The 27,692-nt window shown below is 38.4% G+C and overlaps 1 protein-coding gene across 3 annotated transcripts in view; it reads left to right on the top strand.

The window, feature by feature from the left end:
• The window catches only part of LOC134210204 (paired box protein 6 homolog), a 345,781-nt gene that overhangs the window by 284,879 nt on the left and 33,210 nt on the right, over positions 1 to 27,692 (top strand). The gene's annotated exons all lie outside the window — the stretch shown is intronic.

Below are 27,692 nucleotides of genomic sequence, written 5' to 3'. Positions count from 1 at the left end.
AGAGCGGACACATCATGAATTTAAGTACAAAATTGTTACTCTGAGTTTGAGTCTAAATATGTTGCACTGAGACGTTCATAGTGACTTGAGCGCTCGCCAGAGTCCCATGAGAGCGGACACAGCATGAATTTAAGTACAAAATTGTTACTCTGAGACGTTCATAGTGAATTCAATACCTAATTTCCATAACGACTTATCTGCTTTTGTAAATAAAGATCCAAACGTCGATTTAACGAATCTGATGGCACTTCCACGCTAACCATCACCATCTACACGTAAGTGAAGGCTTCGGCTACCTGTTATGGTATTGGTTTACGTGGGAGTGCCATTAGATTTGTCAAATCGACGTTTGAATCTTTGTTTACAAAACCAGATAAGTCGTTTTGAAAATTTGTTATTGAATCGAGTGCCCCCCAGAGTCCCATAAGGGCGGACACAGCATTGTTACTCTGATTCGTTCATAGTGACTTGAGCGCTTATCAGAGTCCCATGAGGGTGAACACAGCATAAGTTTGAGTCTAAATCTGTTGCACTGAGACGTTCATAGTGAATTGAGCGCTCGCCAGAGTCCCATAAGGGGAAAAACAACATGAATTTGAGTATAGGATTGTTACTCTGAGACGTTTATAGTGAATTGAGCGCTCGCTAGAGCTCCATGAGGGCGGATCCATCATGCGTGTGAGTTCACGACGGTTGCCTTGAGACGTGCATAGTGTCTTGAGCCCCCGCTAGAGCTCCGGGTGGGCATGACGCAGCTTCGATTTGATTACAATTTGGTTCCTCGTAGGTGGTCATAGTGAAATGAGTGATCGTCTAAGTCCCATGTGGGTGGACATGAATTTGGTTTGAGTACAATTCGGTTACTCTGAGGCTTTCATAGTGAATCGAGCGATCATCTGAGTCTCATGAAGGCGGACACAGATTCCATTTGCATACAATTTGATTACTCTGAGCCTGAGGTGTTCATTGTGAAATGAGTGATCATCTGAGTCCCTTGAGTGGGCGGACATAGATTTATTTCGGTATTTCCTTTAGAAAATGTTTTGATAATATGAGGTAATTAGAAAGGCTAGCTTGTCAAAGTTAGGCATTTCGTATGAAAAACAACCTTTGTTGAGGCAGTCATCAATTCGAGGCGCGTAGGACCTCTAAATTAAGTAAAAGTTTTTTATAATTTTTTTTTAGATAAAAATGCATTGGTATTAAATGGAGGCGATTTAAATAGACAACAAAAACTTGACTTGAACAGAGGGCGGAGTAATCAAGAAAAAAATAATCAAATATTCAATACACAGTACAGTTGAAATTTCGACCAATCTTTTACTCATCAACATAATTGTTTTTGAAAGAAGTCGGCACATAGACCTGTAAAAATCATAATACGATGCATTACATTCAATGAGTTTAGAAAGCGAAATTTCATTGGTATTTTGAAAACTATAGGAGTTCCGTTCCATCACAGTCTATATTTTGAAGATCCTATTTCATTAGAATTTCACTTTCATTCTAACATGCCAATTGAACTCGAACAAAACGATGCACGCGCCACGAGTGATCGATTGGCCAACTAATGATTATTTGAATTGACCAGTAAATCAGTAAACGATGGGAATTTGAGGAGTGTTATGTCTGTTTGTCCGTGCTTTACATATGAATTCTTGTTTATGCAGATGTATATGACGCATCAAACTAATATCTGGTGTTACTCTGGCGGTATTACGTGTTTTGTTTGATCTAGAATAAGTATTAAATTAAATTTATTCACATTTAGGCGTGGGGCGCAATTTTCAAATCAAAAAAGTTTGATGGGCGGATTTTCCAAGGGGCGCAAAATTTTAAATGTATGAGTAACCAGCTCATGATTTGCCATGACAGCACTGAGATCCATAGAAAAGCACTATACATGCTATGTTGGTAAAAGTTGAAAATTTAAGGGATTTTGGGGTCAAATAAGTATTACATTGCACTTCACGTGAATTTTTCATACATTCTGTAAAAATCAATTAAAAAAAATTATTCTCCCAAAATGTAATGTTTGCGAAACAATTACTAATAAAGTAAATCATTTCGAAATTTTTTTGTTTTGTGATTTATTGGACAAAACCCGATTTTTTAAATGCTTCTGAAAAGTGCCGATGCCAATCATTCCCAAACCATACCTGTTTGCACAACTAGATAAGAGTAAATATATAAGTCGATGTGATAATAGATAGGAATAGATAGGAAATATTCTTTTCAAAATTAATAATTTTTTTCACTTATCCATTTTTAATGTAATATATGGATATTTGTTTTTTTTTATGGTAACAATTTCTGTTAAAAAAAATTATGACAATAATATCAACTATTATCTGTAAATATCTGAATAATCAATAGACTGTAGATTTCGCCAAAATTGACCATATGCAGAACTACATCAATGCTTACTTTTGCTTACTTAGTTTTTAAATCACTATATTTTTTATAGATTTTTGAAAAATTCACGTGAAATGCAATTTAATACTTATTTGACCCCAAAATCCCTTAAATTTCCAACTTTTACCAACAAAGCATGTATAGTGCTTTTTTATGGATCTATAATGAAGAGGAGAACGCATCTAAGTACAATACTTGGAAGATAAAAGTACCAAAATATGAAAATTTTTGATGTATGGGACATTGGGGCAAAACCAGCTCAATAACTACATATAGAAGTGTCTCATGTCTATAAAACGTCACTCACTGAATTTCTTGAATAATTCGCTTTCGAATAAGCCCTTTACCTTATCTGTGAGTCGCTCGTGAGAAAAGTTATCCCATTTTGTATAAAAGTTTACATTAAATTAGCTGTATGACCCCTAAATCCCCTATAATTCAATATTTTTCATAAATTATATGATTATTTGTTATTTTCATTATATCATTAGAAAATATCAATTAAATTAACAATACTACATCATTTCCTTGCTCAGAATCATTGAGCTATATTATTCCATAGGGGAATTTGGGCAAAAAGGTAAGAAAAAAGAGTATCTCCCATCACCTCCTATCTATGATCACATCAAGACTCACAACATAAGACTATTCTTGTCTAGTTGTGCTATCGGGTATGGTTTGGAAATGTTTGGCATCGGTGCTATTCAAAAGTTTTTAAAAATCATTTTTTACTCAATAAATAAACAAATAAAACATTTGTGAAACGATTTATTTCATTAATTTTTGTTCGGCAAACATTTGCCAATATCTGTTTAACACTTTGAGACAATAATATCAACACTTATCTGTAAATATTACTATTTTTTACACAATACATGAAAATTGCACATGAAATACCCTTTGATGCTTATTTGACCCCAAAATCCCTTAAATTTCCAACTTTTGCGAACAAAATATATTTAGTGCCCTTCTGTGGATTCACAGTGAAGAGATAAATGCAATTTTAGAACAATGTCTTAAGGATAAAATGACAAATAGTTTGGAAACTTGCGATATATGGGGCATTAGGGCAAAACGAGCTCGTCTTAGACGGTTGAATACATTCCACTAAAAGAGCTCAATATATTTTTCTGATTTCGGTTCTGTTAACATAGCATTTATAGACATGCTGTAAATTAGGTCTGTGAAATGTGCAAAAGACTTCACTGTTTCAAAATTCTAGTCGGTAATTAAAAAAGATATTTTAGTTACCAGATAAAGATTGTCGCTGTCGTCGCTGTCCGGAACATCTTTTGCTGGCGAGGATAGGGGAGCTAAATGTCAAAGAAGGAAAATCCATACGATTTGACAGCTTGGTACCCAACATGTTCCGGACAGCAGAACAAAGGGAACCGAAGCGACAATCTTTATCTAGTAACTAAAATATCTTTTGTAATTAACTTACATACCGCATAGTCTCTAAATTTGTTAAACATTTGGTTTAGAGTATGTAGTCTTAAGCATGAATAAAGTTTTTCTAAGAAGATTTAATGCAAAAACAAAAATTAACTTATCTGTCGAAAGTAACGCTAATTTCAACCTCATTGGAAGCATTCGGAGAGGGAGTAGAGCCTGCCCCCGGCCAGGCTATGCCACTGAATATGGTTTCGATGGTTCAAAATTTCGTCGACAGCCGACGCTGAGGAGAACCAACGGGAAATTAGCACGAGCTGTGTGTTGTCGTTTGAATTGGAAATAATAAACATGCAGTTGATTGGAAAACACTCCTCGCTTGATGGTGCTTTGAAACACGTAAAGATAACGAAAACAATTTGATACCCCGACGACGAGAAGGTAATCAAAGTTTTTTTTTCATGAGTTTTAATTTTTCAGAACATAAAATCATGTTGAGTTTTTATTGCAAAAGCATTAGTTTGATGGAACAGGAAAAACGAGAATTTTTCGCGCTTGTTCCTCCATCATGGTCTGAACCGGGACCGCAGCAAAGAACTGGCTGGCTGCAGCTTCCACGACAGACATATGTCCACCGTTCGATTGCATGTCTTGTATTGCAGCTCCGGCATAAATACGACGCTGCAACACACACGGCAACATAGCAGTTTCTTAATTTATTTCCGATGACTGGCCATTAATTGCGATGATTCGATGGTTGTTTTATCGTCGGCTTGGGTTGGGGTTCGTGTCGTCCCACTTCTGGCACCGTTTTCATCGCATCAGTAATTGACAGCGGAGCGGCTAGGATGACATCGATGGATGGTCCACGGTATTGGCACATGGGCAGAGGGCACTGATGATGATAATTTGTTAACCGAGAAAGCTGCGCTTTCGGACGCACGTGCGAGAAGTTACAAGCTGCGTTTTGAAGTCGTGCATCTGGATCCGGAACTGGGCACCGATGGTGATGCACAACTTGGAACGCTACCCGGATAAAAAATATCATTAAAATATCATAAATTTTATTGTTACAACACCATTTAAGACATAATTTTTACCATTGAATATAATGGTATTTTGACAATAAATTCACATGAGAAATAATGGTTTTCCACGATAAAATGAATAATAAATGGGACTTTTACAATAAAAAAGGGGGGTTGTTATGTATCTTTACAATAAAAAAATCGAAAATTTTCCATACAAAATTTTGAGCAAAACAATTGATTTTACGGTTCTTCAATGGAATGATTTCGAGCGACAAAATAATAGAAAACATTGTGTTTCAAATGTTTTCATTTACTGTTTCTATTATTTTACAATAGTAATACAACAGGATTTAGAATACATTATTCTCCAACATTACAATAAAAATACAATACAATTATTTGCTTTACAAATTATTTTATTTTAAATCAGTTTAAAACTTCATTTTCACTCATTTTACATCGCTTTGCTGTCGGGACTTCCGAACCGAACTTTCTTCCAAAGTTTTATCTGTCAAACTAATTGATGTGTTGTTTAGCGCATCTTCAGGCGAATCCAGCGCACTACTTTCGAAGTTAGGTAAGTTGCCTGTATCTGGAGAAAAATCCAACTTCGGTATAAAAAGCGTACTAACTTTGTTCCGGATAGACAATACGTGTAGTTATAAACCTGTGAAAAATGTAAATTATAGAAGGATGTTAGTTTTATTAGAAAAAGTTCGTCGAGAAAAAAAGAAAAAAAATACCTGCATCAATTCTTATTATATCCCGTTGGTGAGATTGGCCAAGCATCAGTATTTCATCATAAGCTTCATTTCTGTAAAGGAACAAAGATACATGTTACCAGGTATGTCATCAGGTATTATGACGATAATTTTTTTATTTATTTTTTGTTCGGGATGAACTACTGCGTACTACTGCGAACTACTGCGTACATGTACATAATCATTGAACTTTTGTAGTATAAGGTTACGATTACCGGTGGTGAGTATAAGCCGTTTGCCAGCCCAGTATCATTACTTGACAATTTACCGGTCGCTACTAAACGCGCTAAACCAAATTTGGCAGCGCGATAACACCGCTGCTATTTGATGAACTACCAAATGTCAAACGTTACCGGTACGGAATGCAGCCTCCAAAATGATAACCGAAAATAGTAACCGATGCGAAAAAGTTTTCTTTTTAGTAATGTTATTACCACAGAATTCTGCGAACAGCTCTCCGTTTTCACTCATTTCTTCGAGACCATGGCGTCCCATAATGCGCTCATGGTTCTAGTAGTCGCATCCGATCTTCGAATTGAAGGTAGAGGTGTGTGCCGGTCCAAAATTCGTCGGCGGCGGCGTTGGCCAGAATTTTGGTCGGCGGCGGCGGCGTTTTCGGCGTCACGCCGATAGCCATTTTAGTCGGCGACGTCGGCGGCGTAAATCGGCGTGGCGATTTTTTATTACGTTTCTTTAGTGTTTTTTGCTTTGTTTCAGGATATTTTATACAAGATATTAACGGAAGTGGGGAATCTCTTGAATTTCGCCTGATAAATCTGATGAACTTCCTCGAAAAGTTTCTTAAGTTTTTCCAAAATAGAAATTATATTTGGATTTGAAATACGAAGAATTTTTCGGAATTACCAACAGAAGCTCTTTGGAAATTTCAAAGAAAATTGTTTGGAATTTCAACAGAAGATTCTTCGGAAATTACATAAGAAATTGTTCTAAATTTCTACAGAAAAATGTTCGAAATATCCACGGGAAGTTTCTTTTAACATTCTGTTGAATATTTTTCGAAATTTATACAGAAAATTCCTCGTAATGATAGAAGAGTGCGGCTGGTAGAATGGGTGTTTTAACGTTGGCTTGCTCAGTCTAGAATAATTGAGACGGCTAGTTTGGCATGCCCAACGTTAAAAGAAAACAGAAAACTCTATGGAGTTTTCAAAGGAAATTCTCTGAAAATTTCAAATGAAAGTCTTCGGAATTTCACCTGAAATTTGTTTTCAATTTTCGCGGAAGGTTGCTCAAAATGTAGATTTTAGTAATAAAATTTATGGATTTCAACGGAAAATTTCTCGGAATTTTTAAGGATTCTTTGTATTTCCAAGAGAAGTTCTTTGTACAGAAGACGTTTGATAACTGCAACCCATTTAACTGCAACCAATTTAACTGCACTTCTATTACATTTGACGTCAACTGACAACCGTTTGATGTCTAGAATGCGTTGCAGTTATCGAACAGCATTCATTAACTGAAACGTAAACATGTTGCAGTTATCTAACGACTGTATTATTCATAGGAAATTCTTGGGAAATTCCATTGGCTGAAAGCAAAACATGCCCGAACCGATAATTTGTCCGAAAAAGTCGTATTCCCTAACAGGTCATTCGGCCGAATAGATCATATGCCAAAATGCCGTTTGACACAACATGCCATTTGGCCAAAAATGTTGTAACGGTCAAAAATGTCCGTTCACCAGTTTGGCCAAATTACATTTACGGTGATTGGCCTTATTGAACAAAAATTCGTAACCTCTCTACTTTGTAAGTCGTTTTAAGCCAACCTAAGCCGAATTGAACGTATATCCGAAACTGTCATTAGGTCCCAAACGGTTTGTGCGCAAATGTAGTTTGGCAGAAATCGACATATAGCCAAAATGGTTATTTGGTCTGAAGTTAACCAAACTGGTTGTTTGGTCGAAACAATCGTCAGACCGAAAAGTTCATTCGACCGAAAATTTCGTTTGTGAAGTGGTCATTTGTCAGAAAGAGCCATTTGGCCCGAAAATATCCTTTCTGCCAAACGGCATTTTCTGCCAAATGACCTATTCGGCAAAACGACTTCTTAGCTAAATGATCGATTCAGCCGAATGACACTTTTCGCAGAAAATGTCATTTGGCCGAAATGGTTGTTCGGCAGAAAATCAGGCCAAATGGCTCTTGCTACCGAATGACCATTTTTACCAAAATGAATTTTTAGTCAAATGATCTATTCGGTCAAACAACTTTTTCGGTCTAACAGCATTTTCAGTCAAATGACCTGTAAGGTCAAACATCTTTTTTAGTCTAATTACCCATTCAGCCGAATGTTTCTTTCGGCTATATGTCACTTTCGGCCAAACTTTATTTTTGGTCAAACCATTTTCGACCTGATAACAGATTCAGATAAACGTTCAGTTCGGCTCGGCTATGTGAAATTTGGCAAGATGACTTTTGGCTCAAAGCCCAGTATCGCCTTAAAAATTAAAAAAAGGTTACGGAATTCTGTTCACCTGTCATTTGACGAAGAGGCCATTTCGCCAAACGAGTGACCATTGTTGACTTTATTATCCATTCAGTACCTAATTGTAGGTTTGGGCAGAATCTACAATGACCTTGACAACTCCACCTACGTTTTGTGCAAGGGCTCATGCTGTGCTATTATCCATTTAGTAATTGACATTTGGACGTATGTTAGATAACATTTTCTGCCAAATGGCCAAAGGCATTTTTGTCTAATGACTTCTGTGGTCAAATGATCGTTTCGACCTGACGACTTGTTAGCGTAAACGGTCAATCGAATTTCCTAAGAATTTCTTATGGACATTACATAGAATTTCCTGTAGAAATCCAAAAAAAAATCCTTAATAATTTTGAGCAATTTTCCGTTAAAAGCCAAAGATTTTTTTTTTAATTTAAATTTTTACCAATCTTCCGCAGAAACTTTGAAGAATTTCGTGAAAATTCCAGTGAATCTTCCGCAGATATTCCGATATATTTTCTGTTGTAACGTTGAATATATGCCAAACTAGTCGTCTTTATAAAGTTATAAAGTCACTAGAAAAAGCACGTGGTTTCCAAGATGGCCGATTTGTGGCTTTGTTGTATAACCACCTTAAGTTTTTTCCAGAATATTCATTTGGAAATTATTCTCAGATTTTCCACGGGAGATACTTTGAAGTTTTGAGAATTCTTTGGAATTACCAAGGTGAGCTCTTTGGATTTCCCAAGGTAAATTGTTTGGAATTTAAGCGAAAAATTCTTTTACTTGAAATTGATTTTACTTGACAATCTCAATGGAAGTTGTTCAAAATTTAATATATTCGATATATTCGGAATATCCGCGATAATATTCCAATCCGCGGAAACTTCCTGTTGATTTTATGTAGAGTACTCTTCAAAATGTACACAGAAAATCTTCATAATTGTAGGAGCTTGTGACTGAAAGAAGGAATACTTTAACGTTGACTTTCTCAATCTAGATCTAGATGCTTACTCATGCTTAACAATCAACTTTAATTTCAGCATTTTACGAAAATTATTACGCTAGATTTGAACTTTTGATAAGTAATAGGAGTACAAAACCGTGTGGTGAATTTGAAATTCACCACATGGCTTGATTGTATAATCACCTTAAGGTGATTATAGAATGAAGCCCGTGGTGAATATCAAATATATCACACGTTTATCTACACACATTTCCAAAAGCCCAAATCTGGCGTAATAGTTTTCCTACAGTGCCGAAACTCAAATAAGAATTGTTCAGCATAACTAAGCAAACGATCTACCATTATATCAGCCCCATACGCGTTATGGTTCTTTCATTTCGTGCTCTTGAAAAAAATATTGGAAAAGCACATGGTTTACAAAATGGCCGATTTCTGGCTTCATTGTATAATCACCTTGAAGCATTGTCTTGGGAAGTTGATCACATTTTTTCGGCGAAATTCAAAAGTTTCTATAAATAATGCTTCGAAAATATCCAAAATAAAATGACCAATTCAGCCAAACGACATTATCGGCCAAATGGTGCTTTCTGTAAAACGACCTTTTCGGCCAAAAGGGCATACTCGGCCTTTTGAGCTAGTCAATCAACCGATGTTTTCAGGCAAATGAACTGTTCGAACAAATTGCATTTTCGGCCGAATTACTTTAGGCTAGTTAGTCTTCTACCAAATAGTCTAATCGGTCAAACGATGTATTCGACCAAGCAATCTACAGCCTTGTGGTCTTTGGCCAAATGGCTTTCTGCCGAACGCCCCTTTTTCATCCAAAACTTCAATTTCAACGAGAAATTATTTGCGTTTTAACGGGAAATTTTACGCAAATTTCCACACGATTTTTTTCTTAGTTTTTACGGAGAGTAGTTTTTGATATTTCAATCAAAAATTGTATGGAATTTTCAAGAAAATCACCAGTATCAAAACTTTCCATGGAGTTTAAACGTGATGTTGTAGGGATCAATCAGGAAATTTTTCGGACTTCTTCAAATTTGAATCGGCGTGAAAAATTATAGATCAGCGGCGTGACAAATTTTAAACGGCGGCGCGCCGGTGCAAAAATGTCGGCGGCGGCGGCGTGGCGCGGCGGCGCACACCTCTAATTGAAGTCACCATAACTGATCTTGATATCACCCTTCAGAATTCTATCTACGACGGCATTGAGTTGACTGTAGAAGTTCTCTTTGTCTTGCAGATCAGCAGCATCGATTGGCGCATAAGATTTGGTTATAGTAAGGTTTCGACGCTCGGTCAGTTGGGTCAAATTTGTTTAAAGTCCCACCCAACACCAGGACTAGGCAATTCGCTTTGAGCGGCACACGGTCGCTTTGATAGGGCCTGCTTGGGGACACATGCAGCTTTTTATAGAAGTTCAACAGAGCCCACTGTCGAACCCCACCACATCTTAGGCAGACCCCACAGGACGCACCCTCTCACTCTAGCTGATGTCAGAAAGACAACAGTTCCTAGTTCTTTTTTTTTTTGTTGGGGCGTAGCTGGCGGTCAATTGTCATCGGAAGACCCGTGGAAGCGTGAGTACTGGACCTTATGAGGACCAGAGCTATATTAGGCGCCCCATCCCGGATGTCAACCCACCATTTCGTAGCATTCTGAAAGTGAAATCAATTGGTCCGCCAGTTCAACTAAGCTTGTTACCAAACCGAAAGCGAACCAGCATGTCCATCCCACAACCTCTTTCATTGCAGACGTTATGTGTGGTATCAGATCATTAGACCGAAGGTCATTAGGCCCAAAGAGAAGTGAGGAGTGAGTAGTCAGTCTTTTCCTCTCTTTCTTTCTTCTTTCTACCTTTATGCTGCTTCCTTCTCCGGTCTTTCTGTTTTCCTTCTGCCTTCTTTCCTTTTCCTTTTTCTACTTTCCTCCTTCTGTTTTTTCTTCTTTCTTCAATTTTCCTTCTCTTTTTTCCTTCTATATTTTTTCACTTTCCTTCTTCTTTCTTCCTACTTATTTTTGGCGTAGGATTACGTCTTCCGGGAAGATAGGGGGGTCATTCGTCAGATTCAAATTTTAGACCGTCACGAAAAGTGGTCAGGAAGTATGGGCTAATAACTACGCCATCTTTCCACCGATCTTGGAGATTTTGGTATCAACCGATCGACGAACTCTTAAAGATTTTGCCAAACTATTAAAAACAATTTAATCTATTGAAAATTGAATGTCGTCAGGCACTGCTAACAATTAAAATCGGTAAACCAACCAATCCCGTACGTGCATCGCAAGCACAGACATCAAAATTGTGTAACTTATGAACTGAACTCTAGTCCACAGTTCAATTAATATTTCACAAAAATTGGACACGGGGGCTGCACAGTGCTGACGAAACGATGGCAGTAGTCCCAGCAAAAATCGGATCATCGAGAGGCCGTCACCAACAGCAGCAGAACTCAAGAAAAATATAGACGCAATGTTCTGACCATCGCTTCGCTTGGTTGCTATTAGTAATAAGAAAGGCGCATTGTGAAAAAATAGGTTCTTTTCAGGACCAACATTTTATGAGAAGAACTTACTTACTTATGGATCTTGTACACCTCCGGTGGTGCAAAGGGCCGACTTGAAAGATCTCCATCCTGAGCGTTATGAGAAGAAAGGATTGAAAATTGGCGTCAGTTGCTGTTCCGTCCCATCAGTGACAATGTATTCTAAATGAAGGACATCTTAGCGAAAAATCATCAAGTGACTGTCGGACAGCAGTAGCAGTGAAGTGCAATTTCAAGGTTCGGATTAACGTTTGGTTGGTGTGAGTGACCAGGAAGGTGCATTGTGGATTGAAAATTGGTTCATTTCAGAAACACCATTTTACACAAGAGAAGGTAGAGTCGAAGAAAATTTTCTTCAAAGTGCAAATCATAACCACTTGGCGACGGAGGCAGACACAGTGAAAACGTATTCGCATGGATGGCGTATATCGTCTTTCAACGATTAATCATCGAGTGGCTGGCGTTGGCGTCAGTAGCAGTGAAGAGGAATTTTGTTTCAAAATTCTAATTTTCTGCGTGCGCGGTACGATCGCGATCGTGCCCATTTTGGATGGAGCTATGTTCTCGTTCTCGTTCACTTGGAGCTGATGTACTTGGCGATGGCTTTGGTTCCCTTCGTTTCCTCCACAGCTTCTTGGCCAGCTCGCCCGGCAGCAGAAGCCGGACGACGGTCTGAATCTCAGGGCTGGAAATCGTTGAGTGATTATTGTAGTGCGCCAGACGGGATGGGAGGCCTCTGCCGCGATACGTTTGAAGATGTCATTTATGAGAGCCGTCAGTTTGCAGGTGGACCTGCTTCAATACCTTGTAAATGTATATTGCATAGTTTTCTTCCCTCCTTGGCTTCCGCTTCGGTTGCTTGTCGTTCTTGAGGATGTTTTTCTGAACCTTGCAGTCACTGCCCATTACAGCCGCCACCTCTTGCGCTACATTTCCGCCGCCAGCTTTCGGTGCCATGATGTTTGGGTGCTCGGTGTTTCGTTCCGGTCGTTTTACGGATCGGTCGCGAAAGCCGGATCTCGGCTTGCCAGTATCCGATTGCAACGGAGACCGATGCACCGCGCCTTCGACGGCCGGAACTATTTGCGTCCGCTGGCTACCGCTTTCGTTCGTTCGATGCCAGTGCTTCCGAACAAAACCAGGGTCAAGGAGTTTTCTCCAAAGTTCAAATCATAATCGTTTGGCGTCGGTAGCAGCGCAAGTGATCGTCGGAGGGAGACACTGCGAAAATTTATCTTTATGGATGGTGTCTATCATGTTTTCAGCAGAAAATCATCGATTGGCGGAAGAAGCAGTCTTGTGAAGTTTTCTTTCAAAAGTCTGATTTTGGTTTCTTTTTGTTCGTGATTGGAAAGGCGCACTATTGAAAACAAATTCTTTCCAGCATAATTATTTTATGCAAGAGAAGATTTAGCTGAAACGAATTTTCTTCAGAGTGCAAATCTTATTTGCTTGGTGCCGGCAGAAAGTTGTCACCAGTAGCAGAATCCCCAGCGCTCCCCAGAAAATGCACGAAATTTGATTCGCATGGGTGGTGTCTACCGTGGCTGACTTAGGCGTCAGTAGCAGTCAAGTGAAATTTTCATGCAAGATTGTGAGACGCTGCAAAAATGTATTCTCATGGACGGAGTCGATCGCGTTTAAGCGGCAAAAGTATCACAATCATGAATTCGATAGCGGTCACAGAAGCCTAAGTCAGTGAACATATCCAGAATTTCTATATTTAATATCGGTCCAATTGGCGGTCGTGTCTCGGATGCAACCTTCTAATTTTTCCTTCTTTCTAGTCCCTTCTTCGTTTTCTATTTTTTCCCTTACCCTTCTTTCTTTCTTGTGATTAGTGCGAAGTAGAAAGTAAGAAATAAGGAGTGCGCAATGAGGAGTGCTAAGTAAGTGTAAAGTTCAACGTCTCACTTCTCACTCTTCACTCCTTATCTCCCGCTTCTCAATTATCACTTCTCTCTTCTCACTGCCCATTGTAAAAAGGGAGAAGTGCAAAGTTACAAGTAAGAAGTGTTAAAAGTGTGGCGTGAAATGTTCATTCTGAAAAGTTAGACGTGTGAAGTGAGAAGTAAGGAGTGAGACTACTCACTCATAATTTTTTACTTCTACGCATTTCTTATTTCTCACTTCTCATTATTTATGTCTCACTTCTCACTCACATATGGTATGTAAATTGCACCCAACAGCTGGTTTTGTGCGCAATTGCTTATCCAGCCAGCCCCGCCCTTCCCTAACTGACAAGGAAACGAATAACTCTACATTTTCATATCCCTCAACCTTCACTTGACTGCTGATATTGTCGACCAGCTACTCGAACACGATGGTTTACCATACGCCATCGTTGCGTATACTTGCTAATTCTTATTCTTAGAAGAAAATTACATGTAAAATACCTTTTTTTTCAAGTGAAATTTACGGCACTGAAAACGACCGATTTTCTTCAAATCCTATTAGTTAATGCTAAATGATTCTATTTTGATATACGACTGGGATCGCTATAGACGGTGATCGTTGGGTGTCAATATACTACATATATTGCGGTTACTTTGAAGAAAATTCGTCTCGGATCAAGATTCTATTACATATAAAATGGCGGTCCTGATAGGATCCAATTATTTTTTTATAAAATGAAAAAAAGACAGGAACACCGTCTTCGACCAGAGGTCGTACAGACTGAACACTTAACACCTAGACAACGGACAGATCACATAACACCCAGTGGACCGGTGGAGAATTTTTCGATCACGAAAAGTTTCCTCCTTACCCTGCGGGAATCGAACCCACGCTTCATAGCCCATGCGTCTAGACGATTGACGTCGCTAACCGCACGGCCACGAAGCCCACAAATGCGCATTTTGAATCTCTAATATCAACAAAACCAAAGTCTGAAACTCCTGATAATTTGCCGCTATAACGCTACGGACGCCATCCCTGTCAATCAAAAAAATAGTGCAACGTACCCTTCCACCCCCCTGGCGTACTATACTATACCACAAGGGGTTTGACAATAGCCACCATGTCCACGGACGGTAGCTCATTATCGTCCGTTGTTATTGTACGAAAATAAACATTATGTGCTTTGTTTACTATTTGTTTTGGTTAAATCTGAAAATTGTTTTCGAAATAATTTGCAAGATTTCCATCTTTGACCATGGGAATTATGTTATTTGATGATAAAATATAATAAACTAACGAATTGGAGTGAATCGATAGGTGAAATCAAACGCTACTCGAAATCATATTTCGTAACTTGTTCTCCCGCTCCGAATCAAACAAAAGATATTATTATTGTTTATACTGTGATGAGCACTCTGAAATAAATAAATACCAAATAGGTTAAAAGTCTTACTAACTGGCTATTCGCCTTGTTGACCCCGGCTTAGATTAGATGCGGACTATACCGCATTAGTATAACTTGGATTTATAGGGAGTAATGTATAAGTTGACTTTAATCAACAATAGTTTAACTTCATTTGGCTGGATTTTTTTGCTGGATTCTGCATTCAACAAATGTGTTGTTTTGAATATTCAATAATGGAAATAATAATATGATAAATACTTTTTATTTCTCGTTCACATAATTTTATAACACGTCTTATAACTAAATTACGGCTCAGGCTCATAAATACCGTTTGGGTTTCTCTTCTAAGCTCGCTCAAAATTACGTAGAATTCGGAATTATCTGTCGCGTTGCGGTTGAATTTCATCATCGGTAGCATCCTGATTAATCCTGCCGCGGCATCATTGCTTATTTTATTCGTAGTCCAGGTAGTTTCAAGGAACCATTTATCCGTGTGCGTCGATTCTGGTTTTTGGAGGCGGCTTGATTGATCGACATCATCGATTCTCCGGCATTGCCTACAAAGCAATATTTCAAACTTATGTTCTGAACGCAAAAGAATCGTGGACAGGAGAAATATTTGTTCGGCACAACTTACCTTTCACGCAAGTAATGCGCGTTTGCCATCATCGCCATGCATTTTTAAATTTAAAATAAGTTTTACATTTAAATTTAGTGAGCACTTATTTTACATGCTGGAAACGAACTGTCAAATCTGAATATACTAGAGAAAATACCTTCGCACAAATCTTAACTAGTTTTATTTGTATGCTATGATAGTATAAAATTTAAACTGAGCAATGAATAAATCTCATTATTACTAAAATAGTATAGATTTTATCCTATAGATTGTTTCTTTAATTTCTTAGTGTACAAATCGACTTAGGGTTCATTCACAAATTACATAACGCTTAAGGGGGTGGGAGGGTACCTGTCAGAACGTTACGGCCCATACAAATTTCAGACCCCTTTCATACAAAAAACGTTACACGGGGGTGGGGGGGGGGGGTGGTCTATTTTTGCGTTATGTAATTTGTGAATGAACCCTTAGCTCGACGAATTGAGATGATGTCTGTATATGTGTATGTATGTGCACAAAATAAAACTCACACATTCTTTAGGCACTTATCTTGATCTTGATCAATTTGTTTGCAATAAGTTGCATTGCAAGTTATGGCCAAGATACGATTTATATACAAAAAATACGCTAAGAAATTCTCACTCAATTTTTTTTAGTATTTCTAATGTACGAGAAAGGCACAAACACCGCTAGGTGGATCAATCAGGTTTTTTTTTGTTCAAATTGAGTCTCTCTTCTGTGTCGAATGCTGGTTCTGAAAATCACCGAATTTAACACTCAAACTGCCGGGACGAATATTGACAACATAAAACAGCTCGTTCTCGGTCAATTCAACTAAAATGCAAGCGATTTCAACTGTGATCGAGGAGAATAATAGTTCCAGAAAGTAGATGAGTGAAATGCTCTGGATGACCCTCCCTCTTTTAGAGGGGAAGTTTTGGAGTATGGCATAAGTCATTTTTTGAACAAATGTTCAGAATTTTGAAATTTTTAACGTCATAACAGGTGTTTTAGTATAAATAATTAATTGTCAATGTGAATGATTGAAAACAATTACCAAATAGATATAAATTGGCCTCCGGATGATCACCGAACAGGTTCCGGAAACCCGGAAAATCCGGTATAAAAGGTCAACATAAAACTGGCCATTCGATGGCCATGGAATAGGTTCCGGGAATCTGAAAATTATGATACAAAAGGCCAACATAAAACTGCAATATAAATTAGGCTTCCGACACTCCAAACTTCTCAGAAGCTCATGAGTAATTTAAAAAAACGTCTTAGCTTCTTGATAGAGTAAAGCTGGCCATGCGATGGTTACGGCACAGGCTCAGGAAATCCGGACTTTCCGGTACAAAAGGCCAACATAGAACTTCAAAACAAATTAGGCTTCCGACACCTCAATCCTCTCAGAGTAATGAGTAATCTAGAAAACTCCATAGTTTTTTGGTAGGGTGAAACTGGACATTCGATGGCCACGGAACAGGCTCCTGTAATCCGGAATTTTCGGTACAAAAGAACAATATCAACTACAAGACAAATCAGGCTTCTGACACCTTAGTTTTTGGTAGAGTAAAACTGGCCATGCGATGGCCACGGAGCAGCCTCCGGAATTTCTGGAACAAAAAGCCAACTACAAGCCAAACTACAAAACAAATTAGTCTTCCGACAATTCAAACTTCTCAGAGTCTCATGAGTAATCTAGAAATTTTCTTAGTTTCTTGGTAGGGTAAAACTGGCCGTACTGGCCACGGTATCGGTTTGGGGAATCGGAATCGGAAAAAAAAATTCAGGTGCAAAAGGCCAACATTGAACTACAAAACAAGTCAGTCTCCCGACACCTCAAAACTCGGTACAAAAGGTTTCGTTAGGCTATCGGAACGGGCTTTCCAAGGACTTGTTCCGTGACAATAAAATTGCCAGTATTTCTCTAAAAGAGCACTTTGGTATTTTCTGGATTACTCAAGAAATTCTCAGAAGTTCAAGGTGTCGGAAGACTGATTTATACTGATGTTCTATGGTCTTTTTTACTTGAAATACCGGGATTCTGGAGCTTTTACCGAGGCCATCGCATGGCCATTTTTCTACCCTACAAACAATTTACGATGTTTTCTAGATTACTCATTAACTTATGTGAAGCTTAAGGGTTTGGTAGATAGATTTATTTTGTAGTTCTATGTAGACCTTTTCCTGTATCGTTGGATTGCTGGACAATTTTTTTAGCTTGAAATGGTTTTGAACATATAGCTAAATTTCGCTTGTGGTGCTCTACTGGTGATATTGTAGAAGCAAGACACAGATGTGGCTAGGGCTCCGATGCATGGTGAAATAACAGTATTAATGTTCTGTTTTCTCAAAAAAACCTTCAATGAGATTGCCCTGTGTAGAGGGTCCAAATAGGTTTCCATGGCAATCGCCAGTTTAACTCTACCAAAAAACTAATGCGTTTTCTGAATTACTCATGAGCTGCTGAGAAGTTTGGGTTTGGGGAAGCCTAATTTGTTTTGTAGTTTAATATTGTCCTTTTGTACCGAAAATTCCGGGTTTCCGAAAACTGTTCCATAGCTATCGAATGGCCAGTTTTACCCTAGCAAGAAACTATGGCGTTTTCTAAGTTACTTATGAGATTCTGAGAAGTTTGAGGTGTTGGAAAACTGGATATTCCGGGTTTCCGGAACCTGTTCGGTGGTCATCCGGAGGCCAATTTATGTTTTTTTGGCTATTATTGTCTATCATTCACATTGGCCATTAATTACTTATACTAAACACCAGTTATGACGTTAAAAAATTCGAAATTCTGAACATTTGCTCAAAAAATGACTTATGCCACACTTCAAATCTCCCCCTCTAAAAGAGGGAGGGTCATCCTGAGCATTTCACCCATCTAATTTCTGGAACTACTATTCTCCTTGATCACAGTTGAAACCACGTTGCGTCCCCTATATTTTGATTTTTCAAACGAATTTACTCTCTGCCAAACCCACTTTCTCTCATGTAAAATTTATGGCCCTTAAAAGGACCGTTTGATTTTTGATTATGCGGCTTTCCGGCTCTGCCGCAACCTTTCCGTTGGGAACGCTGCCAACGCCATCGGTGGGAACGAATGTCCTGATGATGTTGACTAACCCCTGGGACCACGACATCTCGAGCAAACTGGACCGTGCGTGCGGAAAGCAGCTTTCATGTAATCAATGCAGTAAAATCTGTAGCTGCACCCCTTTCAAAGAGTGTGATGGTTGAAAATGATATTTACATCTACACCGATTCACAAAGAGGCGGGACTAATGGGTTTACTTTATTGGTTACAAGAATAGTGAGAATAGTGAATATCAATTCTCTCCAAGATGGCTTCACAAACAATGCCATTCACATTCACAATTCACAATCAGAATCATTCACAAGTGCGATGTAGAAGTGAGGTAATAAGTGAGAAATGAGAAGTGAGATCTAAGAAGTGAGAAGTGATAAATGAGAAGAGCGAAGTAACAAGTAAGAAATGTGAAATTTCTGAGTGTGAGAAGAGAGTAGTAAGAAGGGAGAACCGACCCTAGCAGCACACATATTCCATATCAATTACTGCAACGCATACCTAACCAGTTTCAGTCACAATCAAGTTGCTGTAACCATTTTCGTCTGATTTGTGCTGCTCGAGGAGAAACGAGAAGTAAGCAACGAGATTCTTTCCCTTTCCTTCTTTTTTCTTCTTCCTTGTGTCTTCCTTTCTCTTCCTGTCTAATATCTTTTCACTCACTTCTCACCTCGCAACTATCACATCTCACTTCTCACCATTAATTTCTCACTTCCTACAACTCCCGTGTTACTCACTTCCGTTTCTCAGTACTATCTTCTCACTATTCTGTATTTATTTCGAACATCTCACTTCTCACTTCACTCAATTAGGAAACAAATTCAAACTATTCGGCCAAACGGCATTCGACCAAATATCAAAGTATTCCCAACTCGACGGTCCCTTTAAATTCGAGGGAACAGAGTGCATTTCGAATCAACTTTAAACATTTTTCATTTTTTTGCCTTTCTCGTACAACTAAGTTGTACCGAAAGGCTATCATTTCACTCCAAATTCGAACTTTTGATAGAAGTCCCGGAGACCCATAGTGTTATATACCATTCGACTCAGCTCGATGAGCTGAACAAATGTCTGTCTGTCCGTGTGTGCGTGTGTGTGTGTGTATGTGTGTGCGTGTGTGTGCACAAAATGCCATAAAAAACATTAGCCAAATTTTCACATAGAAACTCTTAACCGATTTTCTTGCAACAAGTTGCATCCGACAGAGACTAAAACGCTGTTGATCACTATTGAATTTCATAATAATTGCAAATTGCAAAAAATAGATAATATTAAAATAGTGATGAGACATAGTCATATAGAACAATAATGCGTTATGAAAAATGCCTTGCATCTATGAATATTTTATCTGTGGCTTCCCATTAAGAGTTTCATCGTACTATAAAGATGCTCGTGTTGCACGCATTTAGGCGTAAGTATGCTCTTCGTTCAGTTTCATAGTACTATGAAATTGTCCGAAAGTCAAAATTCGAACATAGGAAATTCGAGAAACTTTTGGCAGCGCCATCTGTCGTCTACTAGTGTAAATTTTCTATCATAACATTAGACGGTGTAACTGTTTTGCCTTTCTTGTACATCATCGAGGTGTAAGCGTAAAGGCTATATTTATTACCTTTTTGCGCGAGAAAGGCGCCATCACCGCTAGGTGGATTAATCTGGGTTTATTCAACCATTTTTGTAATTGCAATTTTATCATAAGGCAAGTTTTCCTCGTCAATGGACATTTACATTTCATTCATACAAATTTTATATCCATACCAAATCGCACCAAGCGCCATAAAAAATGACCCATTTTTCAGCCCAAGCCATCGTTAAACAGCTTTAATTGATCAAAAACCGTATCGGATATCTCTCAACTCCATAACTGAGGATATTCTACAATTAATGTACGTATGAATTGATATCAAATGATTCCTGTTTTCTTTTTACGAAGGAAATATCAACAGTCAGTCAAAAAGCCACGTGGGGAGCATCCATAAATTACGTAACGCTTAGAGGGGGGTTGCCCGAAGTGTGACAATCCATACAAAAATTTTGGCTGCTTCTTACAAAAAGTGTGAGGCGGGTTGAAAATGGCCAATTTTTGCGTTACGTAATTAATGGATCTTCCCTTGGTGCGGTTTGGCAGATCCCCGACCATATAGCAATCGCTTTCTAGAATTTCTTATTTCTTATAGGGTAGTTAAATTTACTGACAACTAAAATGAATCTTTTGTATTCTTCAACTATTTTTGATTCTTTTGCCATGGCATTCATTTCAATGATTCAACCTTTTAGCACATTTAAATACCTCCTCGAATGAAGCCAATTGAGGGCAATAATAGCAATCAAAGCTTTCATTTTTCACTGATTACTGGCCCCAACACGACAGTATAGAAATATTATGGATAGAAAAGAACACGGCCAAAGCATGGTCACACTGAAACCATTTCCCACCCCTTTTTCTCGATCCATTATCATGGTCTGACTGAAAAAGTTCAATTTATTATTATGCTTTCTACAGGGCAACGTGAGCCTAACGCTGCTGGGACACTCCAGTGTGTGAGGCCCAAAGCGCGTTCCTGCTCAAGACCTCACTAAATAGCAGCACCAAAGTGGAGCAAGTATAGGTGCGCTTAGCTTCACTCTACGATCGATTGAACTGTTGTGTTGTAATACCGGCAGGGAATGTGCCAATGATTTGAAGTGTTTTGAATCACACCTCGCCGCGAAAGTGTGGCCCATACAAGGCGCACTTTCCTAATGGTTGGTAATTGGGAGTTAACAGAGTCGGACGACCATATGTAGGAGCTGTGGCAAAAAGTCTGTGAGGCCATCTAAAATTATTTTGGCTCGTAATAAAAATAAAAATCCGTTTCGATTCTCCCAACAAAATGGGATACATATTTTTCTATTTATTTATTTATTAACTTATTTCCCAGATTTCAGAACTGTCTCCCTTCAATTCGACACTGGTTGTTGAGGTGGCGGTAAAACCTCCATCCTTATAGTGATCCCCACGTTTATACAAATTTTCAAATAACCCGTTGCAAAAAAAGCAATCAATCGACAGTGCTAGCCTTCTATTCACGGGACAAAAGGGGTCTTTTATTTACGAAAGAGAAAGACCTAATGACTAATGACAATTCATTCGCGTGGTGTCAAATCGAACCGCTTCAATCGAGATTGGTTCCGACAATCAGTCAACACACAGTTCTCTGCTTTCGTCGATGACTAATCGTTTTTACTCATCCGTCAAAGCGGGAAAGTTAACGCGAGTGTTTGAGCTCCATCAGGTGATCCATCCAACGTACTGTTGGAGCCTCTGCCGAGTCCGGAAGACAAAGCCGCACTTAGCCGAAAAGTGAGTGCCCTTCAGCCGCATGGAAATGGAAATTATAGGGATTTGTTGCATCACAGTCGGCAATTTCGATGGACCAAATGTGAGATGCTGTGATGACACGGGTCACGATTTGGTCATTAATCGAGTCTTTCTCAATTCACGATACACGCAGTCGTTTCCCGTTTGAAGCAAATTCATTATTATCGCAACACAGTTATTCAATTATTATCGCAAGACAGTTTTTCGTGTTTCCATTTTAAGGTTGGTGGCAATAGAAGCAATAAATTTGCTTCTGTAAATTTTCTTTCAATAGTAGAAGATAGAAGTTATCTGTTGTTAAAAACGGTATGGAACTGTAGTAACTAATACTAAAACTAACTTAGATTTGGAGATTTCTGAAGAATACCAAATAATGCGATCTCTGAAACACCGTCATGGTGGCGGGAAACTTTGGTGCATGGTATTCACATTAGAGGTCATGGATTCTGCCAACGGCAATAATTTGCCCGCAACGAAACATGTATCCGGATGACGACCGGCGAAGCTACCCAACCGTTAATTATTATCCAATCAAGAATGAAATGTGTTCAGCCCATTCAAGTAGTTTGGGGCTTGGGCGCGTTTGCTTATTAGGGCTTAGATGCCCAACAGACTAACCAATACTCGAAGGAGGAATGGTATAAATTGGAGCATTTCTGTGATCTCCTTTTGTGCTTTTTTAACCGAACGAATAAGGAATAGCGACCTGCGTTACCCATTAACAGTCATATTCTGTTGCTAATTATAGTTTCGTATTTATGAACGTGGTCTTCAAAATTAAATTAGAAGCTTAGTAGTGATTCCTTAGGGTTTTCATTTCTTCTATTCTTGAGCAACATGATCATTTGTTTTTTTACTTCAAAGAAGGATTGTTTGATATAATAAAAAAAGTACATGATTAGTATGCGTAAGTTTATATCATTGTATGTTTCCATGAGAGTCTGAGATAGAGGGCAAAAACCCCGTCAGTTTATATATCTTTGACTGAGAAAAGGGGATAAAGTTTGTCCAGTATCGTCGGGATTTATGTTTTCTGAAACATATATAGAATTAAACATGCCAAAGTACTTTACAGAATGCATGTGTAACTTGGATTCAATGAGCTTAAATTACTTACATGTTTCAATTTATGTATTAAATATGTAGGAACATTTTGATATTGTAAAATATCGATGTTTGATTATATACGATAATCGAATCAAAGTTTCGATAGAACCGATATATTGAATGGAAATATCGTTGTAACGGAATATCATATCATATTTTGGCGGTGTTGGGTTACTCTCAAAATAGATGGAGACACTGCCATAAACGTGATTACAAATATTAACTAATTACAGATACATCATTACTTAATACATCATATAATAGGATCATGAGCATATAACATTGAGCACATTAAATAGCGGCAAAGCTCTACTTAAATTTTCTTCCATGATGAACCAAAACTAATCAATTTTCAAAGGTATATATCCGATACGATTTGTGATCAATTGGATCTTTGGAAAATTCTTCAAAGAATGGATATTTTTTATCAGCGCTTCGTGAAATTTAGAGCGGAATTAGGTACGGTCAAAAACGTGTTATTTTTAAAAACATTTGATGAAAAGCGAAAATGCCCACAATGTTGATACAAATAGGCTAAATCATTAATGTCTGATGTCAGATACAATTGTATCATCAAAATCCGGCTCCGGACATTGTGCATCTCGAATCGAATCACTCGATTCGTACATTTTTGCTCTCATTTCGAGCAAACTGCGACATATATTTCGTTCGTCTTCATCCAGTCGCAGTACAACACAAATTTCGATTAGCTCCGAAACCCATTTTGCGACGTATCAAGGTTCGTGATTTTAAAAAACTAGCCCAACCGAAATGAAATTTTGAATATATCACATATCATTTCTCACTTCTTACTTCTTGTGCCTCGCTTCTCACTTCTCATTTCTTGCTTCTCGCGTTTCACTCTTCACTTTTCTTTTCTTAAACTTTACTTTTCTCACTCCTCACTTCTTACTTCTCGGTCTTGAGCTTTTTCAATTCTCAAATTTCACTTCTTGTTTCCTGCTGTTTACTCCTCACGTCTCATTTCTTCTTTTTATTTCCCAATTCTTACATTTCACATTTTGCTACTCTCTTTTTACTTTAAAACGTACCGTTTGGGTTCCTAGAAAATTGGTTAAGGACATAGTTGGAAGAGTACCACGATGGCCGTCAATATGGCACCGGACCTTCCACGGGTCAACCCCACACCTCCCGCACTCCTCTCCCATCAACATTCGAATGCATCGAACAGCATCGAACAAAAGTTTAATATTCAAATTACTAACCTGTTCACAGAATATTTAGTCACTTCCCGTGATAATGAACATGTTTCTCCAAAGAGACCTATGTATTTCTGCTCGAATTATAACATAAATCAGCAGTTTCGTGCCAATTTAATAGCCGTTCGCGATTTGGTGGGGTTATCACTGCACTTCACTTCTTCTCAAAGGGTATTGGAAAAATAATGTTTTTACTCACTTCTCCGCTCATGAGCAGCCCGAAATGTTGATGGAATGCAAATTAAACATCACTTTTTAAAATCAGTCACTTGTTTGAATCGAAAACTTTATAAAAACTGTTATTTTTGCCCGAAAAAACGATTAAAAACTGATCGCGGATCGAATGTAAACACCGGCGGCACCGATAGCAGCAAACTCATACTCATAACTAGAGTAGTTCAAAAATGATTTTGCTCCGCCAGGCTCAGTCGATTATTTTTCATATTTTGGGTGTCGTTTGATGGGCTGGTTTAAATAAGGGCTTATCGTTCACAGGTCGTTTCAGGTTTGTATGACTAACAGTTGATATGACGAGGTTGAATTTAACATTATTCTGATTGTGGCACTCCGTCATTGGGCTGTGGCGAGGGGGGAGACCATATGACCGGATAAAATATTCAAGAGCTTTAACTCCATAGACAATGCATATTGAATGGTCGTTCCAATAGTTGGAAGTCGATTTTAATCGAGGTTGCGAGTCTTTAGCATAATAATCAGGCTTCTCAGAAAGCATCAGTAAAACGTGTAATTCAACAAAATAGCCAGAATTTGTCTGTGATATCTGCACCAGGGGCAGATACTTCATACAGAAAGTGTGACATGGTGGTGAGCGGGGTATGAAATGCTATTTTTTTGTGTTACGTAATCAATGGATCTTCCTGCGGTGCGATTTTCGTTCAGTGAAGTCTCTGGAATGTTGCTTTCAGCTATGTGGGTTCTTTTTTCGCCAGCATTTGGAGGGGAGGCGCTGTAGCCAGTGTAATGAAAGGTTTAGTTTCCCATGCTAGTTTTCATACAAACCGGCTTGTGCTCAACCAGGTTTTGTTCGATTCAGTTTTTGGAGGACACTCGGAACATGGGACGGAATTCGCTTTGACGCAGCCGCGCTGTTGCCATCTAGCGGCGACGAACGTGTGCGTGAAATCACTGTTTTTCAACATGGTGAAGTATAGGAAGCATATTTTAAAATGCTTTTAAAATGTTATTAACAGTGATATGTTGAAAACTTTTAAATACGTAGGGTTAGAATTTAAAAAAACTACATGTTAGGCTCCTTATCTACACATGTTTTTTAATCAAAATAATTCAAATTTCGTGTTACCTATATAAAAGTAAATTCAATTTCTAACCCAAAAAACAATTTTAGGCTAAAATGTGTTTTAACGCTTTAATAACCATTTTAAAATTGACGTTCTATATCCCTTGCTGGATGAAATAAAAAAGTATCAGCCGGCCCCCATTTTGTTTTCTCGCTTTCATCAGGGCCAATCGAGTGAGCGTGTTGGAGTTGGGTCGTTTTTTGAACCACCCTACTAATATTTTATGTTTTTTGCCTTTCTCGTACAACAAAGTTGTACCGAAAGGCTATATGATCACTCCAAAAACGAACTTTTGATAGGAGGCCCGAAGACCCATAGTGTTATATACCAATCGACTCAGCTCGACGAACTGAGGTGATGTCTGTATGTGTGGATGTATGTGTGTGTGTGTATGTGTGTATGTGTGTATGTGTGTATGTGTACAAAATTTGTAGACACACTTTTTTGAACTTCCCATTGTCCGATTTGCTCGCAACAAGTTGCAGTCGACGCGGAATTCAGTCCCATTGTTTGCTATTGAAAATTAGATCAATAGCTCATCGCAATCTGGAGTTATGGCCAAAAAACTGTTTTAGCGTATAAAAAAACAGCAAAATATTCTACACTGAATTTTCCTAGATTCGAACTGCTGACCTTTGGGGTGGAAAGCGCTTACTATACCACTAAACCATCGGGACACACATGGTATGAGTAAATATAAGTTGTACAGTATTCATCAAATTGGTATACGTTCATTTCTTTTCAAAGCCACAGAGTTCACTCTGCTAGGGTAACGGTACCAATATTGGAAGTATTATTGAATCAATGAAAGAAAATATATTTGATAAAATCAATAGTGGTTCTAAATTGATAGTTTTAATGCATTAACTGATAGACAAACTTTGAATTTGCTAGATATGAAATTGGATTCATTTCGCCTTGATAATTAATCTAAATTTGAGCTCCATTGTACTGCCGTCGCAAGCATAATCGTCCAATATTGATTTTGCATGGAAGAAAATATGGAACAGTTACGCTTTCGGCGGCAGTATATAGGTAGGAAAGTCAATTTGTTGGGAAATTATTGTTTTCAGTTAGTATTCATAATGGCATAATTACAACGTGTCGCTTCAAGTAAAGCAAACTTTAAGAAATGCAATGATGAACAATATTATTAAGAATCCATTGTTTTCACTGAAGGCATGATCGCCCTATAAGTGTTTATTTGGGTTACCTCTAACGAAGATAAAACTGTTCAATAATTAATAACGTTTCTCTTTACTAAACGTAATCAAGCCCATTTTTTCTATTATTTTGCTATCATGCGCTCGCATACCCTATATACGAGTGAACTTCTCACGTGGCAGCTATTTTTGTAGCGTTCAATCAGCGTATGGGAGCGCAGCTGGTGTACGTGAGGACGCTATGCAAGCACATTTCGGCGGGAGCGAACGGCACTGCATTCGCTTCAGTCGCTTGCCGTCGGATGAATATCGCAGAAGGAAGCATCGGCAACACACCGCTTTGGCCCTGACGGAAGCGAGTAAACAAAATGGGGGCCGGGTGATGCTTTTTTATTTCACCCGGTAAGGGATATAAGGCGACAATTTTAAAATAATTGTTGAAACGTTAAAACACATTTTAGCCGAAAATAGTTAGATTTTTCGGGTTCGAAATTTAATTTACTTTTAGATTGACAACATGAAAGTCTAATTATTTCGATTAGAAACATGTGTAAATATGTAGCCTAACATATAGGTGAAGATTTCGGCTAACTGTTGCTGGTGTTGGATTGCGTGGGAGTGTTCTCCGCTCTCAAATTTGACAAATCGATGTTTTAATCTTTAACGCAGAGAAGTCGTTTTAAAAATTTGGTAATGAGTTATAGAAAAGAAAAATTGGTTAAAAATATGTTTTCGGAAAAAAAAGAGAATCGAACGAGCGTCGAACATAGGCTCTCTGAGTTAGAGGCTAGAACGTTACCCCTCAGCTATCTCTACTTCTTGGAAGAGTGGTGATCGAAGTATAACAGCTTATACGCAATTTGCACTGATCATCGGCTGCTTGTGCATTCGTGCGGCAACGCACCGGATGCTGTGTTTAGGTTCCGTGGC

Source organism: Armigeres subalbatus, chromosome 1 (genome assembly GCF_024139115.2).
Source record: "Armigeres subalbatus isolate Guangzhou_Male chromosome 1, GZ_Asu_2, whole genome shotgun sequence".
Lineage (NCBI taxonomy): Eukaryota > Metazoa > Arthropoda > Insecta > Diptera > Culicidae > Armigeres > Armigeres subalbatus.
This window is presented reverse-complemented; position numbering and strand designations above follow the sequence as displayed.